The sequence below is a fragment of the Musca autumnalis genome, unplaced genomic scaffold (assembly GCF_047663935.1).
Source record: "Musca autumnalis isolate F117 unplaced genomic scaffold, ASM4766393v1 scaffold_1, whole genome shotgun sequence".
NCBI lineage: Eukaryota > Metazoa > Arthropoda > Insecta > Diptera > Muscidae > Musca > Musca autumnalis.
In genome coordinates, this window is record NW_027411644.1 from 64,392,941 (window position 1) to 64,405,703 (window position 12,763).

At 37.0% G+C, this 12,763-nt stretch overlaps 1 long non-coding RNA gene across 1 annotated transcript; it reads left to right on the forward strand.

The window, feature by feature from the left end:
• The first annotated feature begins 5,552 nt into the window (after positions 1-5,552).
• On the forward strand, positions 5,553-8,277 carry LOC141390585 (uncharacterized). The gene is made up of 3 exons (XR_012409411.1): positions 5,553-5,649; positions 7,890-8,130; positions 8,189-8,277. It is a non-coding gene; the product is annotated as an uncharacterized lncRNA (long non-coding RNA).
• The last annotated feature ends 4,486 nt before the right edge of the window (positions 8,278-12,763 follow it).

Genomic DNA, 12,763 nt, shown 5'->3' on the forward strand with positions numbered 1-12,763 from the left:
GTGTCCGTCTGTCCATTATAAATTGTAATCAAACTCCAGGCCGCAATTATGGACCGATCGTCACGAAATTTGGTATGGAGGTCGGTTTCACATCAGAATAGATCGCTATTTTAATTGGTGATGATCGTGAAATATTTAGCGGGTGAAATGGACCAAAAACATAATTTTTATCCGATTTTGTAGCTGCTCTGTAGGTCGCAATAATAGTCCGATCGCCTCGAAATTTTAAATGAGGTAAGAGTATATGACAAAGAAGAAGTTTGCAATTTCAGATGGCGATCCAATAATATTTAGAGGGTTAAATGGACCACAACTTTTGTGTGAAAATTGTGAAAATTTTTAATAAACAGCTTATATCTTTGTTCCTGAAAGACACACTCCCCACTCGTGAGTTTTATCTGGAAGACGATCTCTTGACCTTTCAATTGATGTCAATTATGTTGATGTACGTGATCAGATAACAGAGTTACAGCCTAATATATCAAGTTTTTTGTTTGCAGTGTAATCAGAAACCCGGTAGAGGTCGCAATTATAGCTCAATAGTCACGAAATTTTGCACGAGGTAAGAGTTTAGGTTGAAAAAAATGCCTATAATTTTGCATGATGATCTGATATTATTTAGCGGTTGACATACACCATTACTTTTTATGAAAAATATACAAATTTTATTTTTGGTTCATATACCGGCAAAGTAGCCTACAAATGGAATAATAACTACTGAGCTTTCCCCTGTTGCAAATTGCAATCATGTGCCTGCTAGATAACGCACCTACTGCCTGATATATAATGTGTTTTGTGCAGAGAACCACAATTTCCTCCCATGCTAAAAATTGTCTCTACCATGACAGAGAAATTTTCAGTTCAGTTGTCAAATTGGATTTTTATACAAATATTGCAACATGGGGTCGCCTCGCCACCTATTTTATACCTCAGGATTTAGGGTAAAGGGGAAACAAACAAAATACGACCAAATATGTGTCTCATCGAAATATTGGTTTTAGACCCCAAGTATATTTGGTCGAAATTCGTTTTAGACAATTTGGAGTCTATCTAGCGCTGTCCGTTCATCTGTCTCTCTTAATGTCTAGCTGGCTGGTGCGCACGATAACTCTCGAACGGATCTACCGATTAGAACCAAATTTTATACTTCGTAATATTTTGCCCAAACTTTGTTTAAGTTCGAATGTAGGCTATGTCGGTCCACACCTCCCCCAAATAAGGTTCAAAATTGTTTTCGAAAAATTGTGTGAACGATAACTGGCGAATTGAGGAATCTATTTGCTCGAAACTTTCCATATACTATTATTCCTTCCAGATATAGATCGGATAAGACTATATTGGTCCTTAACGTACCTCCCACACAAAATTCGGAAAATGGAAACTTAAGAGTCCTCTCGAATCGTTTTGAATTTTCTTCAGCAGATTGTACTTGCGCCGCAAATCTGCAAGTTAACTCTCAAGGGGATTTTCTGATTAGTCGAAACTTTACACATCGTATTATTTCATCCAGTCATGTGTCAGGTCGGAATATAGACTATATCGGTCCGTTTTTCAAGGATCTCCCACACAAAATTTTAGAAAAGTGCAGTTTGAGGACCCGTATCGGATCTATTTGATCATTATTTTCTTCTTTATTTAAGAAGAATGCTCTTTTTTACGGTCCCTATTCTGGTCCTTTCCCGGGGTAAGTCATACTTCCTGAGATTATAGTCCAGAAGTTCAAAAATCACCTGCCGGCTCCAACTAAAATTACAAATCTAAAAAATAATTCTCAAACTTTTCCAAAACTCAGAAGTTAGCTTACTAAAATTGATTTGGTATATCCCCATATTACGATACCTACAGATTTCACGTATTTTGAAGCAAACTCGTGTTACATCTTCTATCTTCTTTACTCTATAATTGAACATGAATAATTTTGGGGTTTATAAATTTGTTTGCATGCATGTTTTTGAATTTCTATTCATTGTTAGTTATTTCTACCGGTATAAAATATATTTTTGATATCACAATATATGCCCACAATGAACTATTTTCAAAGCATATGTGAGGTACAAGTGCACCATTTTTAGACGATAGATCTTTAATAAACTCGCAATTTTACCAATTATCAAATATACCAAATTTTATGGTATATGTATTTATTTATTTTAGGTGTATTCCAAAAAGGAACCTGATATTCAAAGACAATTTGAAGATGTAGCAGCAGGGACTAATCAATTTTAATTTTCGAATATTTCTTAGAAATGTAAAATTTATATATTTTTCCACAACTTCCCAGTAAAGACAAGGGAGGCTTCTCTTATATCAATGGATTCATACTAAGTTATTGATATGTGACCTAGTTTTTATCGCCGATTCCCAACGGCGAGTCCTAAGTTGCCACTTGTAGAGACGTTTTTCACGCCTGAAATACTCAGAAAATATCGCCAACATAACTAAGGGGTATTTTGTCACCGTAGACAATTTGATGGGAATCGAACCCGGACATTCAGCGTGCAAGGCGGTTGCACATAGCTAATTCCTACAGGTTGTGGTGTAGGGTATCACATGGTCGGCCCCGTCCGACTATAGCCTTTGCTTACTTGTTTAATATATAAACGTGGATTAAAAAAATTAAACATGGACTTTTTAAAAAAAATATAAATGTGTATTAGCAAAAATATTAACATGGATTTAAAAAAATAAATTTGATTTTTAAGAAAATATAAACGTGGACATTTTATAAAAATATAAACGTGGATTTAAAAAAAATATAAACGTGGATTTTAAAAAAATATTAACTTTGAGTTGTTATACCATACACCACTATATGGGAAGGGGTATTATAAGTTTGTTTTGGGAAAAATACATGTAACACCGCGAAATATTCGCCGGAGAGCCCCAAACCGATCGTCACTAAATTTGGCATTGAGATCGGGTTCAGACCAGAATAGACACCTATTGTTATTGGTGATGATCGTGAAATATTTAGCGGGTGAAATGGACAGAAATCTAAATTTTAAATAAGGTAAGAGTATATTACAAAGAAGAAGTTTGTAATCTGAGATGGTGATCAGGTAATATTAAGAGGGTTAAATGGACCAAAACAATTTAGCGAATTGACCGAGTCCTTAGACACCACTTGCAGAACATATGGCTGACAAAGTCAGGAATTGTCACCAACATTAATAAGATGTTTTTGCTACTGTTGATAAATTCACCGGCCAGGTAACTTGAAATCTTCAACAGTGAGAAAATACCCCTCAGTAATGTAGGCGACATTTTTTGAAAATTTCAGTCATGTAAAACTTCTCTCTATTAGGGGACGCCGTTCGGACTCGGCGGTAAACTGTAGGGATCCATATTATTAAATCGGGGTGCACTCATTAGTATGAGGGAAGTCTCCTTTGTCCCTTATGGGATGTTTTTGGAACAATTTTTATATTATTATTTAAGCTTGATGTGATAAGATGGCAGAATACACAAAGTTATTTCATGCATATGTTTATTTGTTCCATAAAGCAATTTTAATTTGCAGAAAGGTTTTTCCCAGGAGTAGTGGTGTAGGGTATCACATGGTCGGCCCCATCCGACTATAGCCTTTGCTTGCTTGTTAAATCATATAAACGTACAAATACTCTCTCCATATATATATTTTTACTTATTCTACGGACTTATAAAAGAGAGCGAGCTTTTAGCTTTCCAGCCAAAACGGCAACGCCATTCGTGCAATCGGAAACATTGGCGGTGATTCAGTGAATTCAATAGTTTCAATTGTTTTCACTGCTGCTAACTAATGTAAGATTTTGACTGTTGTTGGTTGGAATGCATTTATTTTAAATTTGTATTATTATTTTTTGATAGGGTTCGCGTGTTGGGTGTGACTTTGTTGTGCTAAAAAGTCGTGCTGTATATTCACGTGTGCACAAGATTACATTTTTGTTGTTGTCATATTAATTGTGTGATTTGAATCTACAAGTGTCATTGTCACTGAATAGATGCTTACGTTATTGTGCGTGTATGAACATCTATATATGTGTTGTATGGCACTTTGTGTTTATATTTCAGGCACACTTGCGAATGTTTATCGCGCAACTAACAAGAAAAAATGAGAAAGCTATACCAGGCATTCGAACCTAATGATTAGATCGTAATTGTAGACTCCTAACGTACACTGATGTGTGAATGATGGGGGAAAGAATTGTCTTTATGTGAATTGCCCTTATGCCTGGTCGTTGAAAAATATTTTTAAAAAATCTACTCTTATTGGTCAGTGGGTCGTTGAAAAATATTCTTAAAAAATCCACATTTATTGGTCAGTGGGTCGTTGAAAAACTTTCTTTAAAATATCCACGTTTATTGGTCAGTGGGTCGTTGCAAAATATTCTTTAAAAAATCCACGTTTATTGGGTAGGTGGGTCGTTCCAAAATATTCTTTAAAATATCCACGTTTATTGGTCAGTGGGTCGTTGAAAAATATTTTTTAAAAAATCCACGTTTATTGGTCAGTGGATTTTTGAAAAATATTCTTTAAAAAATCTACGCTTATTGGCCAGTGGGTCGTTGAAAAATATTCTTTAAAATATCCACGTTTATTGGTCAGTGGGTCGATGAAAAATATTCTTAAAAAATCCACGTTTATTGGTCAGTGGGTCGATGAAAAATATTCTTAAAAAATCCACGTTTATTGGTCAGTGGATTTTTGAAAAATATTCTTTTAAAAAATCCACGTTTATTGGTCAGCGGGTCGTTGAAAAATATTTTTTAAAAAATCCACGTTTATTGGTCAGTGGATTGTTGAAAAATATTCTTTAAAATATCCACGTTTATCGGGTAGGTGGGTCGTTGCAAAGTATTCTTTAAAAAATCCACGTTTATTGGGAAGGTGGGTCGTTGCAAAATATTCTTTAAAAAAATCCACGTTTATTTGGGTAGGTGGGTGGTTGAAAAATATTCTTTAAAAAATCCACGTTTATTGGGCAGGTGGGTGGTTGCAAAATATTCTTTAAAAAATTCACGTTTATTGGGAAGGTGGGTCGTTGCAAAATATTCTTTAAAAAATCCACGTTTATTGGGTAGGTGGGTGGTTGAAAAATATTCTTTAAAAAATCCACGTTTATTGGGCAGGTGGGTGGTTGAAAAATATTCTTTAAAAAATCCACGTTTATTGGGTTGGTGGGTCGTTGAAAAATATTTTTTAAAAATCAACTTTTATTGGTGGTTTAAAAATATTTTTTTTTTAAATCCACGTTTATTGGGTCGTTGAAAAATATTCTTTAAAATATCCAAGTTTATTCGGTCGTTGAAAAATATTCTTTAAAAATCCAGGGCAATTATTTTCCAGCAACATTGTAGATTGAGTTATTAGTCAGTAATGTTAGTTGCATTCCATTTCAGCAATTTCTATTAGTTTCTCACACTAAAATATAAGAGAGTTTCAAACAGATATGGTCTTCTCTTCAAAAAAGTCTCTATTAGTCAAATGTTGCCAAGCAAAAGCAAGCGGTAGCATTTGCTATCTTTGTGATATGATGCCATTGCGGTTTTAACAAATCAGTCGTCGGCTGCATCCGCTTCCAAGCCACAGTTGCGCTTCAATTTCACAATGCTTAGTTCGACTGCATCGTGTGTTAAATGTATTTGGTCGTAGCATGCATACAGATAGATGTATGTACATATGTGGGGTTTTCGATGAGTCATGGTTTGATCATTGACTTTAACAGAATGTAACCCACATTCCCAAGTATATAACTGATATTTTTTTTATTATGCATTTTGTCATAAGCGCTGAGAAATGTTTCATCTGAATGTTGTTTTTTTTATTTTTACAAAAAAAAAAAAAAAATATTGTGGAAATTCCATAAAATTCAATGTGCGGGGAATACCTTTTGCAAATGTGTTTTCTACCACTTTTTATAATATTTTTATACCCTCAGCCTTTAGGCTAAAGAGGGTATTTACACTTTGATACGACCAAAAATGTGCCTCATCGAAATAATGGTTTTAGACCCCAAGTATGTTTGTACGATATCCGTTTCAGACAATTTTGAGTAGATTTAGCAATGTCCGTCCGTCTGTCTGTCTGTCTGTCCGTCTGTCTGTCTGGCTGGCTGGTGCGCACGATAACTCTCGAACGGATCATTCGATTCGGTTCAAATTTTGGCTATCCAAATATTTTGTCCAGATTCGATTTAAGTTCGAAGATGGGCCATATAGGTCCACTCCTTCAGGTACCTCCCCCACAAATGTTCAAAAATTGTCGCAAAACTTGTGGGCACGATAACTCTTGTAGGAAATAACCGATTTGGTCCATACTTTGCACATCGTGTAATTTCTACCAAACTAAGATGAGGTTCCAATATGGACTCAATCGGTCCACTCCTTCGGGTATCTCCCACACAAAATTTCGGAAAAGTTCAGTTTAGGACCTGTAGTGCGATTCTCTAACTCATTTTTTGAGTTACCGACAAACGTCGGTAAAATTAAAACGCAAAATAATGAGTAAAAAGTTCAAATAAAAGTTGACAACGCTGTTGTTATCGGTTGAACTTTACGACTACTTTCTTTTCGTCGCTAACTTACCGAAAAATATCGTTAATTACCGACTTTATAAGCATTTTAAGTTTACCGATATTTGTCGGTAACTCAAAAATTGAGTTAGAGAATCGCACTACTGGACTCGAATCGCTTTGATTTTTGTTTACGCAAGTTGTATTCGCTGTCCTCTATATGACACTGTAAGTTTCTTTAGGGGCAAGTCCATACTTCCTGAGAAATTAGCCTGAAAGTTACAAAACACCCTATGACACCGTGTGTAGTGGTTGGAGCGCAAGATAACTTTCGATCGGATCTGCCGATTCGGCCCAAAATTTGGCTTCCGTAATATTTTGTCCAAACTTAGTTCAAGTTCAAAGATGGATTATATCGGTCCACTCCTTCCGGTACCTCCCCCACAGAAGTTCGAATATGTTCGGAAAATTTGTGCGTACGATAACTCTTGAAGGAAGTAACCGAATTGGTCCATACTTTGCACATTATGAAATTTCTACCAGACTTAGATGAGGTTCCAATATGGACTCAATCGGTAAACTCCTTAGAGTACCTCCCACACAAAATTTCGGAAAAGTTCAGTTTAGGACCTGCTCTCGAATCGCCTTGGTTTTTGTTGTAACATCTTGTATTCACTGTCCCCTATACGAAGGTACAGTTTCCTCAGGGGCAAGTCCATACTTCCTGAAAAAGTAGCCTGAAAGTTGAAGAACAAACCCTATGACACCATGTTTATGGGTGGAAGCGCAAGATAATTCTCGAACGGAAATTCCGATTCCGGCCAAAATTTGGCCTTCGTAATATTGTTTCCAAACTTAGTTTAAGTTCGCAGATAAGCCATATCGGTCCACTCCTTCAGGTAGCTACCCCACAGTTCAAAAATATTCGGAAAAATTGTGCGCACGATAACTCTTGATGGGAGTGATCGATTTAGTCCATACTTTAAAAATTCTCATAATATCTACCTAGCAACTTGCATTCGCTGCCTCAATTACGATGGTAAATGTTGTTTCAGGGGCAAGTCCATACTTCTTGAGAAAACAGCCCGAAGGGTGTAAAAACCCCCTATGGCACCTCCATGGTCTATGTCGGTCCATTCCTTTAAGTACCTTTTCCGCAAAATTTTTGATCTTTAATTCTAATCAACATTTTTGTCGGTTCATTCGACCAAAATTTTGAATCCCCCTAAATAAATAAGTTTTTTGTGAAAAAAGTGTTTCAATTTGCACAAGCTGAGGGTATATCTCTGTCGGCAAAGCCGACTGATACTTTTTTACTTGTTTTTTAGAATTTGTATACCCGTCTGCTCGATAAGATGGCAGGGTGATGTAAACAACTCTGTAATTACTTTGTTTCAGGAAATATAACATACATTACGCTGAGATTTTTTTGAGACCTCAGTTACAATATTGAATTAATTAGACGTCATCTGCATCTGCCATCCAGTTGCAGTCGAAACTGCAATGCAGCACCATTATTGATTCTTCAGTGCTACATCCATCCGAAGACGAAGAACAAGAACTAGAGAAAAATCCGATATATTTTTGGCAAATGCTTCGAGAGATATTCGATTCACAAAATTTTTTTCTGCAAACCAGTGTAAGATAAACAACAACATTTTATTTCACACTAACTTCTATATTTACATAATTTACAGATTCCTTTCGGAAATATAACGACAGTAGTGAAAGGCATGAGATTAAGGGCTGGCATTACGCAAACTCCAGGGCAACAAGGCAATATACGGCTCAGAGGTCTAGAAGCACCAGAAGAAGATCACGATTCAAGTAATAGCCGTTTCTGGCGTTTAATAAGTGAGCTATTCGATGGTGTGGAAAACTACTTGTTTTTTGAAAAATGTTCTGTACATAATTTCTTTCTGCTGGTATTCATTGACAGTAAGGGACATAATCTATCACTTCCAAATATTGGACCAAACTGTCGACTATTTGCCGAATGTCGCAAGACATTGGGAAGCAAATTACCCTATCTGATTATATATATTGGACAATTTGTAAGATCTATGCTTTCGAAGAAAAGACAAGCGAAAGGCCGAGAAATATCGACTACCATAACCATTAGACGTGGATTATTTCAAGAATATTCTTCGTTTACACACTGACCAATAAATGTGGTTTAAAAATATTTTTCAGGACTTCGCAAGCCAATAAACTTGGATTTCTAACAATATTTGTTAAGGCTGCACATGTCAATAAACGCTATTTTTATACCCTCAGCCTTTAGGCTAAAGAGGGTATTTACACTTTGATACGACCAAAAATGTGCCTCATCGAAATAATGGTTTTAGACCCCAAGTATGTTTGTACGATATCCGTTTCAGACAATTTTGAGTAAATCTAGCAATGTCCGTCCGTCTGTCTGTCCGTCTGTCTGTCTGTCTGGCTGGCTGGTGCGCACGATAACTCTCGAACGGATCAATCGATTCGGTTCAAATTTTGGGTATCGAAATATTTTTCCCAGATTCGATTTAAGTTCGAAGATGGGCCATATAGGTCCACTCCTTCAGGTACCTCCCCCACAAATGTTCAAAAATTGTCGCAAAACTTGAGCGCACGATAACTCTTGTAGGGAATAACCGATTTGGTCCATACTTTGCACATCGTGTAATTTCTACCAAACTTAGATAAGGTTCCAATATGGACTCAATCGGTCCACTCCTTCGGGTACCTCCCACACAAAATTTCGGACAAGTTCAGTTTAGGACCTAGTCTCGAATCGCTTTGATTTTTGGTTACGCAAGTTGTATTCGCTGTCCTCTATACGACGATGTAAGTTTCATTAGGGGCAAGTCCATACTTCCTGAGAAAATAGCCTGAAAGTTGCACAAAACCCCTATGACACCGTTTGTAGTGGTTGGAGCGCAAGATAACTCTCGAACGGATCTGCCGATTCGATCCAAAATTTGGCTTTCGTAATATTTTGTCCAAACTTAGTTCAAGTTCAAAGGTAGATTATATCGGTCCACTCCTTCCGGTACCTCCCCCACAAAAGTTCGAAAATGTTCGGAAAATTTGTGCGTACGATAACTCTCGAAGGGAGTAACCGATTTGGTCCATACTTTGCACATTATGAAATTTCTACTAGACTTAGATGAGGTTCCAATATGGACTCAATCGGTAAACTCCTTCGAGTACCTCCCACACAAAATTTCGCAAAAGTTCAGTTTAGGACCTGCTCTCGAATCGCCTTGGTTTTTCTTGAAACATCTTGTATTCACGGTCCCCTATACGAAGGTACAAGTTTCCTCAGGGGCAAGTCCATACTTCCTGAGAAAATAGCCTGAAAGTTGAAAAACAAACCCTATGACACCATGTTTATGGGTGGAAGCGATAATTCTCGAACGGATATGTCGATTCCGTCCAAAATTTGACCTTCGTAATATTTTTTCCAAACTTAGTTTAAGTTCGTAAATAAGCCATATCGGTCCACTCCTTCAGGTACCTACCCTACAAAAGTTCAAAAATGTTCGGAAAAATTGTGCGCACGGTAACTCTTAATGGGAGTGACCGATTTGGTCCATACTTTACACATTTTCATAATATCTACCATAGAACAGGTTCGAATATGGACTATATTTGTCCACTCCATCCCGTACCTCCCACACAAAATTTTGGATAGGTTCACTTTAAGACCTGCTATTGAATCACTTTGATTTTTGTTGAAACAACTTACATTCGCCGCCTCAATTACGATGGTAAAAGTTGTTTCAGGGGCAAGTCCATACTTCTTGATAAAACAGCCCAAAGGGTGTAAAAACCCCCTATGGCACTCCCATGGTCTATGTCGGTCCATTCCTTTAAGTACCTTTTCCGCAAAATTTTTGAACTTTTATCCTAATCAACATTTTTGTCGGTTCATACGACCAACATTTTGAAACCCCCTAAATACATAAGTTTTTTGTGGAAAAAGTATTTCAATTTGCACAGGCTGAGGGTATATCTCTGTCGGCAAAGCCGACTGATACTTTTTTACTTGTTAAAGAATATTTTTAAAGGACCCACGGTCCAAAAAACGAGGATTTTTAAAGGATATTTTTAAAGGACCCACTGTCCAATGAACGAGGATTTTTAAAGGATATTTTTTTAACAATCCATTGATCAATAAATGTGATTTAAAAATATTTTTAAGGACTTCATATGCCAACCAACTTGGATTTTTAGGGATATTTGTGAAGGCTACACAGGTCAATAAACGTTAATTATACCCTCAGCCTTTAGGCTAAAGAGGGTATTTACACTTTGATACGACCAAAAATGTGCCTCATCGAAATAATGGTTTTAGACCCCAAGTATGTTTGTACGATATCCGTTTCAGACAATTTTGAGTAGATCTAGCAATGTCCGTCCGTCTGTCTGTCTGTCCGTCTGTCTGTCTGTCTGGCTGGCTGGTGCGCACGATAACTCTCGAACGGATCAATGGATTCGGTTCAAATTTTGGGTATCGAAATATTTTGTCCAGATTCGATTTAAGTTCGAAGATGGGCCATATAGGTCCACTCCTTCAGGTACCTCCCCCACAAATATTCAAAAATCGTCGCAAAACCTGTGCGCACGATAACTCTTGTAGGGAATAACCGATTTGGACCATACTTTGCACATCGTGTAATTTCTACCAAACTTAGATGAGGTTCCAATATGGACTCAACCGGTCCACTCCTTCGAGTACCTCCCACACAAAATTTCGGAAAAGTTCAGTTTAGGACCTGGTCTCGAATCGCTTTGATTTTTGTTTACTCAAGTTGTATTCGCTGTCCTCTATACGACGCTGTAAGTTTCATTAGGGGCAAGTCCATACTTCCTCAGAAAATAGCCTGAAATTTACAAAAAACCCTATGACACCGTGTGTAGTGGTTGGAGCGCATGATAACTCTTGAACGGACCTGCCGATTCGGTCCAAAATTTGGCTTTCGTAATATTTTGTCCAAACTTTGTTCAAGTTCAAAGATGAATTATATCGGTCCACTCCTTCCGGTACCTCCCCCACAAAAGTTCGCAAATGTTCGGAAAATTTGTGTGTGCGATAACTCTTGAAGAAAGTAACTGATTTGGTCCAAACTTTGCCTATCGTGAAAAGTGTACCAGACTTAGATAAGGTTTCAATATGGACTCAATCGGTTAACTCCTTCGAGTACCTCCCACACAAAATTTCGGAAAAGTTCAGTTTAGGGCCATCTCTCGAATCGCTTTGATTTTTGCTTTAGCAACTTGTGTGCAATGCTCCTCATACGACGGTACAAGTTTCATCAGGGGCAAGTCCATACTTCCTGAGAAAATAGCCTGAAAGTTGCAAAAAAAAACCCCTATGACACCGTGTGAGGTGGTTGGAGCGCAAGATAAGTCTCGAACGGATCTGCCGATTCGGTCCAAAATTTGGCCTTACTAATATTTTGTCCAAACATAGTTTAAGTTTGAATATAAGCCATATCGGTCTACTGCTTCAGGTACCTCCCCCACAAAAGTTCAAAAATGTTAGGATAAATTGTTCGTACGGTAACTCTTGAAGGGAGCTTCCGAATTGGTCCATACTTTACACATCCTAATATATCTACCAGATATAGACGGCAAAAGTTTTTTAGGGGCAAGTCCATACTTCTTGAGCAAACAGCCCGAAGGGTGTAAAAATCCCCTATGGTACCATATGTAGAGGCTGGAGATCTACTTCCATAATTGTCAATGTCGATCCATTCCTTTTAGTATCTCCTACGCAAAACTTCTGATCTTTAATCCTAATCAAATTTTTAAAACCCCCAAAAGACATACGTTTTTTGGGAAAAAATTGTTTCAATATACACAGGCTGAGGGTATATCTCTGTCGGCGAAGCCGACTGATACTTTTTTACTTGTTTTAAAAGAATATTTTTAGAGGACCCACGGTCCAATAAACGTGGATTTTATAGAATATTTTTCAACAACCCAGTGACCAATAAAGTTGGATTTTTTAAGAATTATTTTCAACGACCCACTGACCAATAAACGCGAATTTTTTTAAAGAATATTTCTGTGATTTTCATGCTAACCGACATAACGTCGACATAACGTGTTATGCTTAAGCGTTCCATATGCCATTTTTGACTTTTTGAGATATATGTGGTTTCATTCTGAATTTTTAGTCGGCATTTCCAAGATGTCCACTTTCGACGAGGAAGCCTAAGTTTTTTTTTCCAGGTATGAGATTAATATTTTAATAATCTACAAGTTTAAGAACATATTTC